This window comes from Pinus tabuliformis, chromosome Q (assembly GCF_031772625.1).
Source record: "Pinus tabuliformis cultivar Carrire ecotype Pingquan chromosome Q, CPIR1, whole genome shotgun sequence".
Taxonomy (NCBI): Eukaryota; Viridiplantae; Streptophyta; class Pinopsida; order Pinales; family Pinaceae; genus Pinus; species Pinus tabuliformis.
In genome coordinates this window covers 495,175,727-495,191,914 of record NC_142296.1, presented here as the reverse complement: position 1 = coordinate 495,191,914, position 16,188 = coordinate 495,175,727, and positions in this window count along the sequence as shown.

The following is a 16,188-nucleotide window of genomic DNA, read 5'->3' as shown; positions in this document are numbered from 1 at the left end:
CTGTCTGCTCCACCAGGATTGTCCAGAACTAAGTGTAGGTTCCTAAAAATGAAAGCTTCAAGATTTTGTGTCATGGATGGCAATTTGCTTTGGAAAAACCATGAGGGTATATTATTAAACTGCCTGATTGAAAATGAAGCTAATAATATCACCAAATAATTTCATGCTGGTGACTGTGGTGGACACTTGTATTGGAAGTCCACTGTTGATAAGATACTAAGGGCTGGTTACTATTGGCCCACTGTTTTCTCTGATGTCAAGAAATTTACCACCTCATGTCATAAATGCCAAGTGTTTGAGGGAAAGAGAAAATTACTTCCACTTCCTTTGAGGCCTATTGCAACAGAGAGACCTTTTCAACAATGGGGCTTGGATTTCATTGGGGAAATTCACCCCTCATCTTCAGGCCAACATAGATGGATTCTAACAGCTACAAACTACTTTACTAAATGGATTGAAGCTGTTCCATGCAGACAAGCAAATGATTCCACTATCATTCAGTTCCTTGAGACTAATATTCTTTCTAGATTTGGTTGTCCTGATAAAATAATAACAGACAATGCTGCTGCTTTCAGATCTAAGAAGATGGTGAATTTCTGCCACAAATTTCACATAACCTTGGGCCATTCTACTGCATATTATCCCCAAGGAAATGGCCTTGCTGAATCATCAAATAAAAGCCTTGTAAACATCATAAAGAAGGTGCTGGAAGAAAATAAGAAGAATTGGCATAAGAAGCTGGTCAATGCCTTATGGGCAGATAGACTAACAACCAAGAGATCAATTGGGGTCAGCCCATATGAGTTGGTGTATGGATTAGAAGCCAAATTTCCTTCATCACTAGGGGTTCCGGTTATAAAACTGCTTCAAGAAAGTCAAACTGAGCCCAATGATATGCAAAGAAGGATCAATCAAATAATATGTTTGCAGCAAACTAGAGACCAAGTTTTCAGCAGAGTTCAAGTTTTACAAGAAAAATTAAAGAAAGCTTTTGATAGAAGGACCAAGGCAGAAGATTTCAACATTGGTGACAAAGTCCTCAAGTGGGATTCAAGAAGGGAAGATAAAGGAAAACATGGAAAATTTGATTCCCTTTGGAGAGGACCATTTGCTGTTCAAGCAGTACAAGGAAACAATACTTATTTCCTTAAAAGTCTTGATGAAGCTGATTTGGATGAAGGTCCTATAAATGGCAGGATGTTGAAGCACTATTTTGACTACTATCCATAAGTGCAGTTGTGTTTCCCTTGTACATATCCAGGTGTATATATTGCTTTCTTTAAAATATGTAAAAATGCAGTTTCTCAAGTTTTATAAGGTATCAACAAAAAGCAAATAAGTTCAGAGATTTACCAAGATGGGAAGAGCACAATTTTGGCATTTCAAAGCAGCATACTTCAAGTTTTGGTAAAAGCAGTCAAGGGCCAAGGAATTCTGACCTGCTGTTCTTGGTCTTTCAAATGGAAAAACCATCCCCATGTGGAGCCACTGTTAGCTACCTATACCAATAGGTTTCATATTTCATGATTGGCAAAGAAAGTTCCAAATATGCTCTGCTTTGATGATGCAAAGATCCCATATTTCCAAGAGAAGACAATGTGTGTATATAGCTTGATGTGGAATCAATTTTGATGGATGGTCCAACAACCTAATCTGGATCATGCCATGTTTCAATTTTCTGTTGTAGAATAGAGAAAGAAGTCTGTCCAAACTGTTTAATCTTGGTAGACCAGTAGCTTAGGTAGAGAATTAAGGTTCCCAACTGCTTAATCTGGGACCTTGGAAGCAATAAGGGTAATTCTAGATAGAAAATCAAAAGAAAAAGCCAAGAGAAAAGAAAAGGCAAATAAGGGTCTACAAGTCTAAGTGCACCCTCCAAGAAGAAACAAAAAATGCTAGGCAAGTAGATGGGTAGGCAGATGGGGTTGCAGAAATGTCATTCCTTACAATTGAATGTGTGCTAACCTATTCACAAAGGAAAATCAATGGATTGAGAAGGTCTTCTTCTCCATCATGTTGCAGCAAAGCAAAGGAGCATGTCTAACTTCACATTTTCCCCTTTCACATTCATTACTAACATCCCTTCATCGGTTGAGATTCATGGAAGAATTTGAGGTTTTATGGTGGTTCTTATTCCTTTAAAAGCCACATTTCTTGTCTAAAAATCTTTTCATTTTGATCTACTCCCTAAGCTAAGTTATCTTCACATAAACTTAGTGATTTCACTCCTCATTCGCCTTTTCCATCCATATTAACCCCTAACTTCTATTATCTAAATCCCCTATGTTACCCTTTCCCTACTATTATAACACTATGGTGTATAAACCCCAAGCATTGTATAAATATCCCTCCCCTTGGCATTATAGCCATATGTTCACTGTTAGGGATTAAATTGACATCTGGTCAGTTTGAGAACCCTAAGCCTTACCCCTCTTTCCCCTTCAGAAGTCATTTAACCCATTGAACCCTTCATTTGCTAAAAAACCTTGTAAAAAACCTGTTTTCACCCTTAACCCGCTCAATTGCAAAATACACATAAAAACCCACTTCTTCCGATTTATCCAAAGTCGGGGCGCTATGCGCGATTTTATAAAAAAAAAAAAAAAACATTGAAAAAACCACGCAAATGCGCCAATGTTCTAAGGTTCCCGCCGGGCGCATTTACCAAAAGAAATATTATTTTAATCCCACCCGCATCCGTATCGTCCGGCCAGCTCAACGATCCGTCGACCGTCAGATTGGGCCCTTTTCATCCGACGGCCCACATGAATATCGGAGCGGCTCCGACGTCCGAAGAATAGCTTCCGATATTTGTCAGAGGGTGACGTCAAGCCTCTGCCACGCGTCACCCTCACATCGTATCGGAGCTACTTCTGACAATTCCGCTTCCGTATGGGAGGCGGTGCGATATGAAACTGCTAACCACTTCCGGTTTCGGTTAATCCGCCCTGCCTACGTCACCGCCAACATCACTGCTACGTCAGCGCCGCATCGGTACCCCCGTCCGCCATTACTCCACCTGTCCGCCACCTCAACATCCCCGTGGACCTCTCTTATGCCGCCACGTCACCCGATGATGTCATGCTGACGTCATCCAACCTTGACCCCACCCGATGACATCATGCTGACGTCATCCAAAAAAAGCGCCAATGTTCCAAAAAATCCATATTTTGGCCAAAATTTCGCGTTTTTTGCACTTTTGGAAAAAACGACTGTTGTTTTCTCTGCATGTTTTTCACGTCCAAACTCACGCCAACCTGCTGAATTCGACCTGGAGACCGCTGGCGCGCCATTTCCACCTGCATTCGTGACTATTGCTCGCAGTATACCAGGTATTTATCCTTATGAATCCCTCCGGCGCCCGGTTTTGTCTGTAAATTGCCAAAATAGCTTAAAGAAGTGAAAAAACATATAATTCACCAGCAAATCCCCTGCGCCTGATCCCCATTTGCACCTGTAACGATGAAATTCACCTGCTGAGCCTTGTTTGCCCGAGTTTGTACCAAAACCTGCATTCTGTTCGCGCAGGCGTGAACGGGAAATCCAAATTGCACCCTTTGGCGGAGAAAAAGAGTTTAAGGCCAGGCATTTATCTTATCCATACTTTAAGCAGTATTTCAATTGCTGCAATTGACCATTTATACTCTGTTCCTCAGTAATTTACCTTTCTGTTCAAAGAAAACTCTTTGGTGTTGCTCTGCACAGTAACACCAGTTTATAAACAACAGAAATCCTAAAAGTAACCATGGATCCACCAGTAGCTCCTGTAGCATTGAACATTGCTCCTTTAAATGCCCCTCAGAGACAATTGGATTGGCAGCCTCTAGCAGACCTGGATTATCAGATAGCAGAAGAAATGCTAATGCACAGCAAGTACCACATTCATTTGCTGAATGAGTTGAGGATTAAACATGAGGCTGGAACAGATGTATTGGGCATTTGGGATTCTTTCCTCCCTCTATTCAAACTCCCTTAGGTCAACCAGTTTCGTGACCTAATCCACCTATGTGCTGAATCCTACGACGCCACTCAGAGGGCTGTGATTGACCCTTCAGGCTCAGTTGTCTTCTATGTCACCCCTGAAGCCATCAGAGAGATGCTCCATTTCAAAACTGAGAAGAAATTGGTTCCTCTTTCACTGATTGATCTGATAAAGCAAGGAGCCAAATTAACAGATGCTCAGGTCACCAAGTTAAATCAATTATATATTGACTCTGACACAGTGAAGTACCCTCCCATTTCTCATGTTTACCTAAACCAATTGGGCAGGGACCTTGTAGACATGATCAGTCCCATTTTGGGCTATAATTCAATTGAGTATGTTGATGAAACTGTGCTGGTGATGATGCTCATGTTTTCCCCTGGCAAGTCTCAAATCTGCTATGACTATGCCACTTACATATCTGACAAAATACATGAGCAATTGATGAACTTACCAAGAGAAAGGGTGTTCAGATACACCTCCTACATCTACCACTTGATTTTGTATTATCAACATGAGAAGTTCCACTTTGCTATGAAGAGAGTGGATGCACAAGGAAATCCAAGGTCAGTGGTGTATTGGTCCTTTGCCTTCCACTGCAGATCTGTCTCTCCATAAACTTATTGTGAATTTATAGACCTCTTCATCCACCCAGCCATGTCTCTAATGATGAGCTCACCTCCTCCAAGACTAACTGATGAGATGCAGAGGATTCTTCAGCTGTCCAAGGCATACAGCATCGGGGATTGGTACTATTACCAACACCACACAGTCATCAGAATATATGGGTGTGAGTTGCCCCCATACAGATTGCCCAAATATGTGCCCATGAGATTGTTTACCCTGGAATACTTCAGGCAATTTGGGAATGCTGATGTGCTGCACTTTTCAGGCAGAGGCAAGAAAGCACAACTCAAGGTCAGAAACCAATTAGGCCACTTCATCTACAACAAAAGGGAGGAAGGTTGGCAAGAAGCCGACATCATGTTAGGATCCCTTGGCCTACAGACTAGTTTCCTTTGGAAACCTTATGACCCCAATCACTTCATAACTTTAAGAAGGGTCAAGTATAGGCTGTCTGGTTATGACCATGTAAGGTTGCCTCACATAGAAAAATATGCAAATCAAGTAAAATGGAGGAGGGGAACCTTAGAGGAGCCTATCACACAAGAATAATTAAATCAAAGAGCAGTTAGAAATATCCAAAAGATGGCTGACTTGGAGCTTTGTGCACAGGTGTTTACTCTTCCAAGCACTCAAGTGGGAGCAACTGCATCTTCCTCCACAGCAAATCAGCAAGCGGTTAAAGCTACTGAGCAAACCTCAAGCAAAGGCAAAGAAAAGGAGATGGAACCAGAACAGCCACCTCATGAGGAGGCACAGTAGCAACAACAACAGGTACAACAGCAACAAGAGGAGCAGCAAGAGAAAGAGCAGCCATTACAGCAAGAAAAGGCAGCTGAAGCCCCAATTTCCACTGAGCAGCAAGCTCAGGACACGGTGCCTCCTAGGCCAGAAACGACAGTGGAGGCCTCAGTCCTCCAAACCCCACAAAAAGAAGACATAAGCAGAAAGAGGGACAGAGAGACTCCCCTCACAACAACAACGACTCAAGGGGAGAAAAGACACAGAATGAATCCCCTTTCAGAAGAGGAAATGCCTTTGGGGCAATCTTTGGGCATGGGCTCACCAAGTATGGAGGCCTCAACAAGTTCTTTCCAGCAAGAACAAGAGAGGATAGTGGGAGGAGAAGTCAGCTCCTCAAGCCAGCAGAGAGAAGGTGAACTGAGCATCAAACAACAGTTCATTGACATAAAGAGGAGGAATGAGCCAATAAAAATTCAGCTATATAATCATTTGTTGAAAATGGCTCCCACTAACCAACAAAGAATGATGTCTGCATACGATGTTAATGAAGGCAAAATGATCATGAGTCACTTCATGCCAACTGCATTGCAACCACAGTCCCCTTCAGACTACTTGAGGACCAATCTTGAGGTCCTTGCCAAGGACATCCACCCAATGGACAAAATCGAATTACATAAGCAAACGGGTGAGATGGTGTATGCCTCCTTGGCAGATAAGACATTGAATAACTACAGGCTAGAAAATAGCCTAAATAATACAGCTGCCCAACTTGAGTTGGAGAGAACATCCTCTCAAGCAAAGGACAACAGGATCAGGGCCTTAGAAGATATAATCATAGAGATTGGGCATAACCCCAAGGACATCAAGGGCATACAACAAATATTGAAATTGAGGGATGCAAACATGGCAGCTTTGAGGAAAAAGATCAAAATCCCAGCAACTATTCACCCTCAAACGGAAGAAGTTGCCCAGTTGAGACATGATCAAGATACCACAGCTTTGCTGGTGTCTTTATATAAACAGCTGATCCAGACTCAAGAAAAGCTGGGAGAATCAGAGGCTGCACAGGCAGCATTACAAGTAGCATTACAGCAAAAGGAATAAGGTCAAACATCTCAGCCTCCTCCTGAAATAATTAACCTTGAGGAAGCTCCTCCAACTATTGCTCCCCTCACTCAACAAACAGAACAGGCAGCACCTTCTACCTCAGCACCACTACCAACAACAGAGCAGGCCCCAAGCCTGGACATGCAAAAGCTGAGAAATGAGATTCAGGCCCTGGAAGCTCAAATGACAGAATTAAATGAGGCCAGGGAGAATTTAGCCAAGGTAAATGAATGATATGATAAATCCAAGCAGACTGTGGCAGAAAAGGGCAGGGAAATAAAGGCCCTCAAAGACAGGATAAAGGAGCTAGAGAAGGAGCTCAAACTGGATAAAATAGTGGCTGAGCTCAAGACAGTGCTGTGGGCCAATATTAGCCAATCCATCACTGATCAATGGCAATATATTGAGACAATTCATGAGCAGTTGGAGCTCATTGCAAAAGCACATAAGGAAATTCAGAGATCAAGGGCCTCTCTAGGCAATATGCCTGAAGTTGCCAACAGGATGATCAATGTGCTTAATAATAGAACAAGTGCTCAGTTAGCAACTATGGGAATCTCCAACAGGACTGAGACTATTTTTTTAATAAAGAGGGTCCTAACACTAAGAAGCCTGGTGCAGACACTAGAAAGAAGGACCCAGGACATGCAGACAGAGGTCAATAGATTCATGGACAAATATGTGGCATTGCAAAACAGAGGTCTCCCTGGCTTACTGAATAGCGCAGGAAGGCTACTTACACATGAGCAGTATGCCAAGAGGGTCAACACATTCGCCACAAATCAGATCACTGAAAGGCCCAGCACCTCAGAGGAAACAGGGCCAGCTACAGGACAAACTCTCTACAACAGGGTAGAGAATTTATTCTTTATAATGAATGAAATTAAACATCTGTTTGAAGTGCCTCCAAACTTCTACAAATACACAGAGGCTGATGAGACTTTGGATGCAATTCTTAGACATCAATTGCCCACACAGGAATGGTGGACTAAGGCAATACAGATGATCTTATAGACCAGAAGCCATTCACTAAGTTTTTTCATCAAAAAATACAAGTTAGCATGCACAGGAAGATTTTGATAAAATCAGCATGCATAGAGAAGAATGAGCTGAGCCAACTCAGCAAAACCATTTCGGCCACTAGAGCAGCAGTGACAGTTACAGGTGATAGGGCCAAAAAACTACAGCACGACAGCCATAAAGGCGCATTTTTCAGAGTTAAAGCAGAACGGTCAGACCGACTCAGTGGCCTCCAAAGGTCAAAATATCTTCTGACATACATAAAGAGCACTTATTCTGTATTCAATGATGTAATAACTTCTTATCTGCTTTCTGTACAAGTTGGTGAATGTATTTATTTCTCAGATGACTCAACGCCTCAGATATTTTGTATGACCGCTTGTATATATTCCCCCCTCGCATAATCTTGCAGGAGTTGTTGTTGATTCCTCTTCAAGAGTTCTTTGGCTGTAAATTTTCAGAGTTTAATACAAAGGCCGATGGAATTTCCAAAGTCTGTGTTGTCTGAGGGGTGGTAATGCGATTGCTGTGTGCTACAGGATTCCTGCGTGTTTTCATGGCTCAATAAGTTTCCTTAAACTTTCGTTATGTTGTTTCTGTTATTTTCTCATAACTCATCCATGTTCTAGATTTCACAATTAATGGCAGAGAAAAAGACTAATTCCAGGATTTATTCATAGAATACCCTGAATTCAATCTATGCTATTATAAATGTTTTTTCTCAGTTATGGTTATAAAGGTGTAATTCTTAATTGCTACACCTCTACACTGTATCTTTCACAGTGATTATTGTTTTTAGGAATTCAAATCTGCTCCTTTACAATACATCTCTTTCTCACAACCAAGCTTAGTGGAAAATTCTTAATTGCTTTTCACTGGTTAAACACACTTCATCATTATAATATCAAGTTTGTTTCATGAGATATTCAAAAGGCCTTGCAGTTTCAGCAATCCCAATCTACCTCTCAAACAACCAGTAACCAAAGACTCCATTGCCTAATGGACTAGAACTATCTGAAGGTTTCCACCTTAGGTACAGAAGACATCCCTCAACCAAAACATAAAACCAAAACTTGAACATCACAGCTAGCCTAAAATACTATCAGAACAGAGACAAATCATAAAGAGAGAGCCCTCTCTGATTACAGTTTGGCTAGGAGCTGTAATCCAAAGATTGGTTAGTGGTTACCCCGGCCGTATTCCCTTGGGAGTCAAAGGGAACAACCTGGGTGTTAACACATACATTAACATATAAACAACTCAGCTGCATATCACTCTAAGAATATAAGCAGAAATTGGTCAAGAGATAAAAGTACCATTTATGACTGATTTCACTCACAAACTTCAAGCAATAACGATTTATCTCTACTTGTTCTAATATCTACTAAGAGTACAGAAGTGCAACATCAGTAGCAGACATTAAAATGCAAACATAAATAAATCTCGATCCATCCATTCATCAAAAACCCCCTCCGAGGGTGCAAAAGTGCATGTTCTGAGGGCAAGTTTTTTGACAAATTTCCGGACCCTTCTCCAAATGCCATGAGAAGGGTTAAATACTACTAACTAATTAATCTTAATTACACAAATTTAGGAAACGGCTTCAAATGACCACCCTTTTACTAAAAAAAATTAATTTCTAAAAATTGAATCTAAGTTCTAACCGTTTCTGTATCTGCTCCTTAGTGCTGTAAGCAATGCAACGTTTGCCTGGAAAGAGTCGGCTGGTTGTCTTTTCCTTTCGTTCGAGCGATAAAAGTAGAAATAACAAGAGCTGGCACCTCTTTCTGACAAACTAGAAGATATTTTCGAAAATCTTCCTCTGGCTGGGTGTATTCGCTGTGTGTATACTTAGTATAACCCAGATTTCTTTCAAACTGATTGTGCTGTTGCTATTTCGGTTTTCGGCCGTGCGAATGACTCAATGAGTTAGGGATTTCATTGCCTGAACAATCTTCTGTATTGAAAATTGCTTCCGTTCTTTGTTCCAGGCTTTTCTGGAGCGTCCTCCCTCTTTAGCGTTTTTCTTTTTGCTTTACCCAGTCTGAGCTTCAGGATCTTTTGTAAACATGCTGCTTTTGTGCGCCTTTGACTCTGAGTCTTGGATAGTCTATTTTCATCAGTGTCTGTTGAGTGATACTCTGGAATCCGCGGTCCTGCTGCATGCGGCATCCATTTGCGAAGGCATCTCCTCTCTGTTCTCCGAGTATTGGTGCTTTTCCCTTTTCCTTAGATGTTTCCTGCATATTGATTTATATTAGTTGCTGCCTTACAGTTTACGCAAAGGAAAAGAGAAATGACGAAAATATTGACATGAAAGCTTTAAGTTATAATGAATGCATAATCATGACACTCATAATGACTTGACTCTTCGAAAAACGCGACACAATCATTCTTGGATACTCAGGCATACAATCATTAATTTCCCTTAAGGTGCGCGCTCAATTTTGGGTTTACAGACTATGTCGAGGAAATCTTGCGATGAGTGGTTTCTGCGATTCGCATCGCAGTATCGAGGATTGCGATGTCAAGAAGTGTCGTCACAGGAATTGATAGTCTCATTCATCGCAGATCGCAAATCGCAGGATCGCAGATCGCAAGATCGCAGATCACGAGATCGCAGATCGCAAGATCTGCGATTTATCATTCAATGACTGTGTGCTGCTTATGCGATGTTGCGATATCCGACGTCGCATATCGGCCGTCGGCGATTCCTTAAGTTTCTCATTTAAGAGCGCTTTCAATATATGCGATGCGATGAATTTCGCGTCGCTTCTTCGCAGCTTATTTATGCGCATAGGAAATGCTTCACTCTCTCTTCACGATGCGATTTAGCTTTAGGGAGTTAAAATACAAAAAATTTTGATAAAAATATTTTTTGGATTTTTTTGTTAAGGGTCCCCCTTTGCTTGGTGTTATTGCTAATATCAAACAAAAAGGGGGGTTGTTGGTGACCACAACAATGGCGATTCACTGTGAAGAACCAGTTATCTCTGCTTTTCTATTGAATTTCCACTTCCGAAACAGAAATTTTTTCATATGCCTAAATTTTGTTATGGACAGATAGAGTACATTACTCCTTATCCTGTCAATGATACTTTGTCTCAACCTTTTCATATTCCAATTGTCTGCTTCCTCAGGCTTAGTTCTTGCATTCATACCAGACATTACTCGGTCTTTTTAAAGATAAAATAAGGTCTTCTCTGCGTACTGGTTTTTTTTAAAATATGCTCATTTGTTGTAGGTAGAGCCTCTGCTGCCCGCAAGCGTCCGTAGCCTCGACAGGGTTACCATGTTATCCAGCAATGATCCTTTTTTCTGCTTGAGGTTATTTACAACATTTCAGAGAACAATCCTTTTTGACACTTTTTCCTTTTTTATTCTCTAAAGAACAATGTCTTGGTTTGGTGGTCAAATTATGACACAGTCATTCACTTGATTTACACTTTTGCTGAACAAGCTGGCTCGTGATGAGACCCCTTGTCTTTTGATTGCAACAATCTTGAGTCGTTGCCCTGTTTTGATAGACAGTATTGGCAAAGTCAGCAAGTTATAATATCCGTGATCATGATAAGCCGGCTCGTGATGAGACCTCTTATTCTTTGAGATATAGTGTTTTCTCGGATTGTTTCTCTGAATGCTGCGGTTTCCTTTAGCAGGGAGGAAGTCATTGTTTTTCCTTAAGAAAGCTCTGGACGACAATAATAGAGTTTGAAAATAGTAGCTTTATAGAGAATATTTATTTTATTATTGATGATACCTTTCATTGTGCTGACATAAAACAATTTTTTACCAAAGGTTGCTTTCATCAAAGATTTTTGAGGTTGAAACTAACATCATATTTAGGCTAAAGTTAAATCTATTTGTCAATAATAAAAATCAGGTTTTTCGAAAAGTTTTGCTACTTGTACAAGCGAAATCAAAATCTGATAGAGAATTGGTGTGCTCTTTCATGAATCCTTTTTGATGATCATTTACAACTGGTTTTATTTATAAGAAAGAGAAAAACAAATAAAAAACTAAAACTATCCTACAAAAATAGAAGAATGATCTTCTATGGAAAATACATTTTAAGAATCTGTCCATTCACAGGCAAAGAATCTCTTCTACCTGCCAAATCCTGCAACACAAACGTCGATGGGCCTATGACTTCTACAATCTGAAAAGGACCAAGCCACAGCTTCTGAAATTTCGTATGTTTGCCCTTTTCTTCATGAGCCTTATCCAATTTTAAAACTAAATCTCCCATCTGAAAGCTTTTTCTGGTCATTATGCTTGAGTCAAAAGAGGATTTTATTAGCGCTTGGTGGTGAGCATGGGTTTTCTTAGCTTGTTATCGTCGTTCTTCTAGTTTGATTATTTCCATTTGTCTCAATTGTAAGGAGGAAGTAGATACTTCATCGATGTATTGTACTAAAGACAAAGAGGGAATGACTAAGTGAGTTGGAAGAACCACTTCTTTCCCATAAACTAAATTAAAGGGAGAAGTGCCGATTGAAGCTTTCTTCGTATATCTATCTGCCCATAAAGCATTTACCAGCGCTTTGTGCCAATTCTTTTGGTTTTGGTCGACTGTTCTTTTAATAATCCTGATTAGGTTTTTGTTTGTTGATTCAGCCAACCCATTACCTTGCGGATAGTAGTTGGCAGAATACTTCAGTTTGAACCCTCTTTTAAGTGAAAACTCAGTCATTGTATTTCCAGAAAAGTATGATGCATTATCAAACATTAAGGCCGTTGGCAATCCAAACCTAGTGATGATAAATTGATCTATGAATTCAATAATGTTTTCAGAATTAGCTGTCTTGAGAGGAACTGCTTCTACCCATTTAGTAAAATAATCTGTTGCCGTGAGGATATACCTATGCTGCTTAGAAGAGTGAGGAACGATCTCACCTATTATGTCCAAGCCCCATTGGCTGAATGGTTGCTCGATGTTAACCGGCTGTAGTGGCATGGACGATTTCTTTTGTTTCCCTGCAGCAGTCTGGCAGATTTGGCATTTCCTTACGTAATTGTATGAGTCTTTGAACAACGTGGGCCAATAATATCCTGCACATAAGATTTTATGTGCAGTATCTTCTCCAGCATAGTGTCCACCTACTGGTCCATCGTGGAGCTCCTGCAAAACCTTTTCGGCTTCAGTTTTCTCAAGACACCTATGAAGCACAGAATCGTAATTCCTTTTAAACAGAACATCATTTATGAGCTGGTATTGTTTAGCTTTCAATCTCAGAGCTCTTTTCTTGGTGTGGTCCAGGTGTGATGGAGCATACTCGTTCTTAAGATAATAAATGGTGTCAGCATATAATGATTCTGCGTCGTTTAGGCTTACCTCATATGTATGTACCTCTTCAGATGAGTTCTCAGGAATTTGCGATGCTCCAGCTAACATTTTGCAGAAGCCCTGGCCTCTTACAATGTTTGCTGGCTTGATCTCAAGATCGTATTCTTGTAAGGCGGTAATCCAATTTGCTCTCTTTTCGCCCACATCCCTCTGTATCAGAAGGTTTCTTACCGCTGGAAACGGTACTACGACTTTGGTATGGGCTTTAAGTAGGAAAGGTCTGAAATATTTGATTGCTTTGAAAACAGCATATGCCTGTTTCTCCACGTCTGAATAATTGAGTTCAGCACCTTGTAAGTTCGAGCTAAAAAATGCGATTGGAGCTTCCGCCTTCTCTTGATTTGCTTGAGTTAAAATCGCGGCATAAGATTTCTCTGAGGCAAATGTGTATAAGATAAAAGATTCTGAAAAATTTGGGGTTGCTAAAGATGGAGCGTTGATGATAGCTTGTTTGATCAAGTTGAATGCTTCATGCTCATCTTGACCCCATTTAAAATTTGAATTCTTTTTTATCATATTTTGTAAAGGAGAAATAATACGTGAAAAATCCGGGACAAACCTTTTTACAAAATTGATTTGACCAAGGAAATATTGCATGGCCTTTTTGTTATGGGGTATGGATATTTCAGAAATTTCTTTGATTCTGTCAGGTTCAATGTGAATACCAGATTTTGACACTATGAATCCTAGCAATTTCCCTTCACTTAATGCGAAAAAAGATTTCTTTGGGTTAAGTGAAATCCCATACCTTAAACATCTTTGAAAGATTTGTTTCAAGTCTTTGAGATGGTCGCTTCGCTTCTTGGAGTACACTGTTATATCATCCAGGTAAATCACTACCGATTTATTGACTAAACCTTTAAACACGATGTCCATGGCTCTCTAAAAGGTAGCGCCGGCATTGATCAGACCAAATGGCATCTTCTGATATGCGTATGTGCCCCATTTAGTTCGGAATGTGGTTTTTAACTGATCATCGGGATGTACCAGCACTTGATTGTATCCTGAAAATCCATCCAGAAACGACATTAATTCTGAGCCTGCTACTGCCTGTAATATTTGCTTCATAGGTGGGAGGGGAAAATTGTCTTTTTGATAGGCTTTGTTGAGATTCCGGAAATCGATACAGATCCTAATATCTCCGTTTTTCTTTCTAACGGGCACCATATTGGATACCCATTTGGAATGTCTGACGGGGAAAATTATTCTGGCTCTCAACAACTTATTTAGCTCAGTCTTTATCTGATTTTCTAAGTTGGGGTGGATTTTTCTGAGTTTCTACTGGACAGGTTTTTCATTGTCAATCATAGGGATAGTGTGTTGAATGATAGAAGTGTCGTATGTCTTCAGCTCATCGTAATTCCAGGAAAAAACGTTTTTGTATTGTCTCAGAAGACGGATATATGCTGATTTTTCTTCAGGGGCTAGGCCGTGGCCTAGATTAACGTTTTGTGGCTTCTCATCGGTTCCTAGGTTCACTAATTCATAGTTCAGAGTCGAACTGTAGAGTTTAGAATTGGCAGACCTTTTAAACCGACTTTTTAAATCATATAAGTCTTCTAACTTAACCACCGATTTAGGTATAGCATTATCAGTGCTATTTTGTTGCATTTGGTGATCATGATGGTCTTCGTCAATTATTTGGTTTGAGTAGGATCCTTCAGAAGTGAGGAAATTTACAATGTCAGGATCGTCGTTGAATACTCTCCAGTTGGTGATGTTGTCAGGGATGGATGGTCTAAAGATTAATTCTATTGAGAATCTATCTGGACTAAAATCTTCGGAGGGAATAAGTCTAGAGGCTACCTTAGCTAACAGGTTTGCGCTCGCATTTTGGAGTCTTGGGATTGACGAAATATTGAATGCTATGAAATGTGCAGTCAGATCTTGTACTAAAGATTGATAGTGCTTCAAATGACTTGACAGGCAATGTATGGTGTTACGTACCTGTTTGACGACAATCTCAGAATCTCCAAAAACTTGAAGATACTTAACGTTCAACCCGATTGCTTTGTATAGGCCTTGCACCAAGGCCTCGTATTCCGTTGTATTGTTTGTGCAATCGAACTCAAGTCTGCACGTAAGCATGGTCTTATTTCCGTCTGGGCTAATCAGAACGCATCCTGCTCCTGCTCCCTCGTTAGATTTAGAGCCATCAAAATATAATTTCCAAAACAAAGATGTATTTACAGGGTTATCTAAAAAATTAACACACTTTGAATTATCAGTTTGGGAAAAATTTTCAACTTGGGACAAAACTGAATTTTCTAAGTAAGGTGAAATATGAGCATTGAAATTGCCGAGGAAAGAATCTACCGAGTAATTGCCTATGATACTGCTGTTGTATGCTATTGCTTCATTCTCTCCTTCCAATTCCGTCACTATGTACTTTTGGTGCAACTCTCGTTCAACCTTTATTTGATTCGGTTTACCGTTGTAGGGTAACCACATGTGCGACCAGTCGATAGAGAAATATCCGTGGAGTTTTTCGGACCAATCCCTGCTAAGAATCAAACCATAGAATTCAGGGATATCAGCTACTAGAATGTCGATAACCTGGCATACCTTCGGGTTAGACGACAATCTTATGGTCACCTGATTAAGTTCACCAATCACTTCGACTTGAGATCGATCAAGTTGAACTATGCGCACTGCGGATTTTTGTGGTTGAACATTCAATTTGGCACATATTGATCTGGGTAAAATATTCGTTGAAGCACCAGAATCAACCAAGCAATTGTGCACGTTTTTATTGAAAATTTCATAAGTGAGAAGAAAAGGAGGAGTATGAGATCTTGATCTTCCTCCAATCAAGGCGATGTCATTTGGATCAATCTTATTGATCGTGTTGGTTGGAGGTCTTCCCATGTTGTGGGAAGCTACAGCTGTAGGTAAATATGTAGTAGGCACGACATGTAATTCTTTCATCATTATTTTCTGTTGATGTTTCAATTTGCTCAACTCGTAAAGAGTGATATTAGCCCTAGTCTTTTTCATGTCAACGATAATGTTATACTCCATTTCATCCGACACTATCAGTGTTCTTGATGGAGGTGCTTGATCTGATTGGACTGGGCTAAATTGGGTCGCTCTAGCGGTTGTTTTCTTTGTTGCGACCTTATCTTTTGTTGCAGGGCTTGCGCCCTTCTGTTTAGGGGTAGTTTGGGGAGGATCAAGTTGATTTTTGCTTCGTGTGCTAACCGGAAATGCTTCTTGATCTTCTTCTTGTGGGAGGATGAAATCCCACATTCCTTGTAGTTCCACAACTTCTTCATCATCGGTCTGCCCTTCAGTGGTATTCTCTTCTTCTTCTTCTTCTTCAGATTTGACGTTTGAGACAACATTGGGTGGTTTCACATCCATG